Raw genomic sequence first — 6,339 nt, 5'->3', positions numbered from 1 at the left:
GATAAGCAGAAAGATAGAAATAATCACCTCACCGGGAGGTATGGTGGTAGCAGGTGAGGGAGAAATTGAGAGATTCCTTGGCTAACACTAAAAGGATATTCCAGAAGAACTACAATAATAGGGGAAGAAAAACATATTAAGAAGTCATATAGGGGCACCTGGGTGGCTCAGTAGGTTGGGTGTCAGACTCTGGACTTTGGTTCAGGTCATGATCTCAGGGTCATGAGACCAAGTGCCATATTGGGCTCCACTCTCAGTGGGGAGCCTGCTTTGAGATTCTCTCTCTCCCTCTTCCTGTGCCCCTCCCTGTGTTCGTACTCTCTCATGCTCTGTCTCAAATAAATAAATCCCTTTTTTAAAAAAAGTCATGTAGAATATAACTCAATTCAAAATTATTGTCTAAAACTGCAGGATGAGGCCTGAAGCACAGGATATCTCAGAACAGATCATAGCCAATGTCAAAAAACCTGAAACTAAAGGTTCTGGAATCTAGGTTCCCTCCTGCCATCACTGTAATGACCAACAGAACTCAAGATATAACTCTCACAGACCAGGGCAATACTAAAATATATTTCTAACATTCACCAGTGGCAGTGCTGATATTTGCTGATAATACCTGCTGCTGAATTAACATTTTTCTTGAGTACTGCCCCTAGATGGTATGTAAGTTTAGAGTTCTAGGCTGCTTATTAAGATGTACCATTGATGGGAACCTTCATGCCTAGTGGCACAGGACAACACCATTACCCCTTAATAAGGGGCCAGAGCTATTTCTAATAAAATAATTGCAATTATTATCATTACTCTCAGCACAATTTCTTTCTTTAAAGATTTTATTTATTTGAGAGAGAGAGAGAGAGAGAGCATGAGCCGGGGGAGGGGTAGACTCCCCGCTGAGCGTGGAGCTGGACGCAGGGCTCCATCCAAGGATCCTGAGATTATAATCTGAGCTGAAGTCACACACTTAGCTGACTGAGCCACCCACGCAGTCCTCACCACAATTTCCTGCTAGAAGTTGAGTGCAGTGACACAAATGAAAAATCTCTAGGAAGTTTGAACATAAGAATATTAGTGTTTATTGGCACCATCTATTACTATTGCTTCAGTTTGACTTTCTGCAAGTGAAAGGAGGACCGATAATGCATTTGGCCTTGACCTACCAAGGTAATATCACAGAGGTTGGATACAAAACTCTGTCCCGAAAAGAATACCAAGCCCCTAAATCTGAACATTCATACTCCCCTGAAATAAGGGTGTGGGAATGGAAGGCACTGGATTTTCTCTTTAGGAGTTCAGTACACGAGCCACTGGAGGGCAGCAGAGACGGAATTTTAACAGCAAGGTCATTTAACATTCACTGATCAATTAATTGATGGATTTGTTCATTTAACACATGAGTGCCCACCACGTGCAAGACATTCACCTTTTATGATCAAAGTTATATGTAAACTATCTCACTGATTATTTCGATTGTGAAAGAACATTTGACAGACATTTCTATCTGAATCCCTGCTGTGTCTCATATAGACTGAAATCTACATTTTCGCATAGTGCAGCTGAAAAGTCATAAAATTATAGAATATTAAAGATAGCATGAAACGTACAGAACTCCCGTATTTACTAATTTCTCTCTTGAGCAATATTACTATCTTTTCTCTTCATTCCCGTGTGTAAAGTGTTTATTGGTTTTCTTTGGACTTTTTTTTGACAAAGTTTAGGAAAATATAGAGGAGTGAAAATGAAAATAAAATTCAACCACAGGTAACTATTGTTAGTGTTTTGATCTAAGTCCTCCCAAATATATGTAGATGTATGTTTATAGATTTGCTCTGGAGATCTATAGCTATCACTTAAAATTATGCTATAACACTGGGGTGCTATAGCCATATCAACAAATATTGAAAGAAAACTACCAATGAAATAAAACTTTTTCAGTATTTTTTTATATGGTAGGCCATGCAGACCAAAACAATTTATCCAGACCGACTAGTCTCTCTCTCTACCAAGAGCATATTTATTTCTCTAGAGTAGTTTGTTTTAGTTTCTACCCTGCTTTCAAAAAAAAAAAAAAAAGATTTAAGTTGATTTTGGAGATGCCTTGTATTTTGATCCAGCATAAAACATAAAGCAAGAAGAAGCCACTTAATATTCTCAGTAGGAAGATTGGGCATTATTGATTTCAGGATGAAAAATTTTCATGATAAATTAGAACTAAAATGTGTGAGGGGGTAAAGAGAATATACTTAAGTATGTGCATTTACCATCAGATGTCTCAATTCACGTAATCAAGTAGGCTAAGAATACTGTTCCTTACACACTTGCCACTGTAAAATGACCTTAGAAGATGAATGGGAAGAAGGCATGGTTCGATTTTCTATTTACTCGTTTAGCAAATTATCATCACTAAGATGTGCCAAGGCTGTATTTCACACCATGAGATCTTCGGAGCGAGCAGGGCATATTGCCTGTCCTTGAGGGGTATACAGTCTATCAGGAGCAGACGAATAAATCACTTGCTGTGGTAGAGGCTACAAGGTGAAAGGCCTAGAGTGCATAAGAAGTTCACCTGTGGCTATAGCTCAGGAGTAAAGCATTGACTGCAGAAGAGGCTCACCTGACCATGCTTTAGTCCTTGAAGAAGTTTTAGCCAAAGAGATGCTTAGGCTAGAAATAAAAGTCAGGGGAAAAGAGTCGGACAAGGAGAGGCAGAAAAGCATTTGGCCAGGGGAAACAGCATGCAGAGGTCTGACTTATTCTGTGAATGGTTAATAATTCATTGTGGCCAGAGAACAAAGTAGAACAGCAAAGCGAGAGAGGTAAGCAAGAGTCAAACCATAAAGGTCTTTGTAAACCATATTAGGGAGTTTGAACTTCACCATGCAATTTAGTTTTAACTTTACAAAGTTAATTCTGGCTAGTGGGTGGAAAATGGATTCAGGTAGAAAGTGCCAGAGGATGGAGGTCCATTTATATTTATAGCTACAAGGTGATGGATACATTTTATGATACGTTATAAGAAAACTATTGATTCATTCCGGAAACCAATACAGAATCTAGACATAGCAGGTGTTTGATATATATTGAATACTGACTGAAAGGATGAAGAGGTCTGTAAACAATTTAACATCCATACTTGGACTTCCTTAAGAAGACAATTGGCCTATTCTTATTCCATCTACAACAATTTCAATATCGCTATCCCAACACCACTTATTTATGTTTCTAAACCAGTATCACTGATTGCAGTTGGACACGTTGGAAAAGTCAGCTGCTTCATTCTCTAATACCACTGTCAAGAATTGGAAAAGTTTGATTATTTTTAAAGGTTTCTTTATTTTAGAGAGAAAAAGCATGGGTGGGCGAGTGGGGGTGGGGTGGGAGGCAGAGGGAGAGAGAGAATCTCAAGTGTGAAGAGGCTCCACTGAGCAGCCTGATACAGGGCTCCATCCCCTGACCCAGAGACTATGACCTGAGCCAAGAGTTGGATGCTTCATCGACTGAGCCATGATTTGCCCTGAAAGGTCTGCTTTTTATCTAAGAATATGCTTCAGTTTCATAGAGGAAGAATCTATTTACTTTGTTGGATTTCTTTTACTGGTGTTACTGCTTCAGTCTATCAACTTCCCTTGGGGAATTTATTTTGGCCATCTAGTCTACATGTTTATCTATAAAATGGATGAGACTACATGAAAATTCACCCCATTTTATAGTTCATTTTTTTCATTTTATAGTTTAGATTATAAAATTAGATCTGCATATCTTAAAGGAAAAGTATTGCACAGATTGTGCATATAGCGCATAAAATATTGTTTCCTCAGGCATCTTAGCCTTGGGGTCAGAGGGAAAATCAGAAGGGAAATGTCTGATTATAACAAAATATTCATGTAGCTCTGTGTTTCTTGGGTAACAAACGTCTTCTTCATCTGTTGTTTGTTAAGAAATAAGCTAGGAGGAATGGAAATTCTTTTTCCAACTTATTTTCTTTTTAAGAAACTTTGATGGAGTAGTTTCAAAACTGCCGTGCCTGGGAATAAAATTTTTTAAGCATGGCAAAGTATTATAGGAGCAGATGGTGCTAAAGGACTTTTTAAATATGAGAGAAAATTACACCCAAACAAATGACAGTAAGTCAAGGAAGCCCTTGAGTTATCGATAGCTATTAATATTTTAATTTGACCATTTGATATCTGTGATGTTCACTTGGAACTGCTTAAATATATTTCAAGAATTGTTTGAATTGCAAGTAAATTGTAATTTGTTGTCAGAAAAATAGAAAAACAAACATAGTAATAGCATTCCTTTGGTGATTTTTGAAGATGCAAAAAATAGTTTGCACGTATAGTCATCAAAAGCACATGATGTTTCCAAGTCCCAGATGGCTTGAGTAAAAATATTAACATTTTCTAAGCCAAAAGGAAAAAAACTTACAGAGATAGACTATTTTGCATTTTATACTTAAATCCATTCAAAGATATTCCATCATTTTAATCACACAAAGATATATTTGAAAGAGCCTTTACACAAATGGAACTCCTCTCATCTCTCCATCCTTCTGGGATAAGTGGATGTTATTCTTCTTACTTACATATGCAGAAAGTAGAGATTAATAATTCATTGATCAATGAATGTAGGTGATTCTGAGTTTCACAAGGATAAATTAATGCAGGTGATCGTTATGGGGTTGTGAGAAACATCAGAAGTTAATTCTTCATGGGTGTATGATGGGAGGGAAGTGGATGTTTCAGGAGGTAGAAGGATTGTTGAAGATAATAACGTTATTTTGGACATGTGGAGTTTGAGATGCCCATGAAAAACTGGATGGTTGCTCCAGATTGTAAATGATTAAACAAGTCAAAAGTCTGGAAAGAGGTCTGGGCTGGGAATGGAGTTTTGCATGTCATGATTGTCCAAGAGTGGATGTGGTCACTCGAGGAGAATGTGTAGAGTATGAAAATATGGGGCCAAAATAGGAATATGCATCAGGAAAGCTTTTCAATGATGGAAGGAGAAAGGAGAGGCTGGAAGCCTAAAAAGAGAAGCAGATGATCACAAGATGAGCAGTTTCCATTACCTACTGATATTAATGGCAAATATTTACCAATAAACTTGGGCATGATAGTCTTATAAAATCTGGTGTTCTTTTCTTCACAACCTTGCAATGACATTTTGAAGTGGAATTTTCTAGCTAATTTCATGTCCAGCATGAAACCAAGATGAATGAAAAAGAAAACAAGGTATGCAAGTATAGAGCATAGAGAAGGTTCAGTTTATAATCCAGGTAGCAGGTTCTTGAGGAAAGCCAAAGAAAAAGAAGCCAAATGGCAGTGTTGGAACTATGCCATGGAAATGACAAGTCTGGTCAGAATGTTGTATCCAAGGGCTAGAATGCCCTCTGGCTAGCAGCTCCTAGTTAACCTCATCCAGAGTTCACATTAAAATATTGACGAAAGCCAGGAGATAATGACAATCTAAAACAACAAAGAGTGAAAATGAGTATTAACAGATCTTTGCTAGAATTTTTAGTAATTCCTGAGCCAATGAAGATGTGTTTATTACAAAAATGATTTGTGTTCCACACATTTTTCACTTTGTGAAACAGAGTTGCTCCTGCCACACAATAGTCTGTGGGACCCCTGGGAGTTACTAGAAGCCTCAACTTCTTCATTAGTAAACCTTATCTACTAGGATTTGTTTGGATTAAATGAGCTAATGCAGACTAATTGCTTATCAGAGAGCTTGGTACAAAGGAATTAATAAATAAATCGTCAGTAGTTTTTAAATAGATCTTCTCCCAAGTTGCCAAAAGTTATTGATTAAAAACAGAAAAGAATGAGAATTCAAAATAACAAATGTTGACAGTACAGGTTGACAGCCTGTTGCCAGAATCTCGGAGGAATTTTCACTAATCCCTAGCCTGAATGAAACTCCGTTTATGAAACTAGTGGGGTTTTTTTTCCTCATTCTTCACCTCATGAAACAAAGCTATTTCTTATCATCATCACCAACATATAGAACTTATTCTATGCCAAGTACTGTGTGAAGTGTATGGTGCACTGGGGTTCTAGGTATCCTCATCCATCATCTTTAGGGCATCTGGAATCTATGGAATCACATAGAAATTATGAATTTTTCTGGAGAGAGGGCCTAGAGGCCTTCATAAGCTTCTCAAAGCATTATGTGCCCTCCTTCTGCCCCCGGAGACTAAGAAGCGGTGTCGAATAGAACCTTCTCATTTTACAGAGAGCCCTGATGAGCTGTCACCCTGTCAGGCCTTGTTGACTTATACTGATCACCTAGAGCCTCTCTACCATCACATGTGAACTCTCAGGCTGCTGAGAA

The sequence above is a fragment of the Canis lupus genome, chromosome 10 (genome assembly GCF_048164855.1).
Source record: "Canis lupus baileyi chromosome 10, mCanLup2.hap1, whole genome shotgun sequence".
Classification (NCBI taxonomy): domain Eukaryota; kingdom Metazoa; phylum Chordata; class Mammalia; order Carnivora; family Canidae; genus Canis; species Canis lupus.
The sequence above is the reverse complement of the archived record's forward strand: the minus strand, read 5'-3'. Positions refer to the sequence as shown.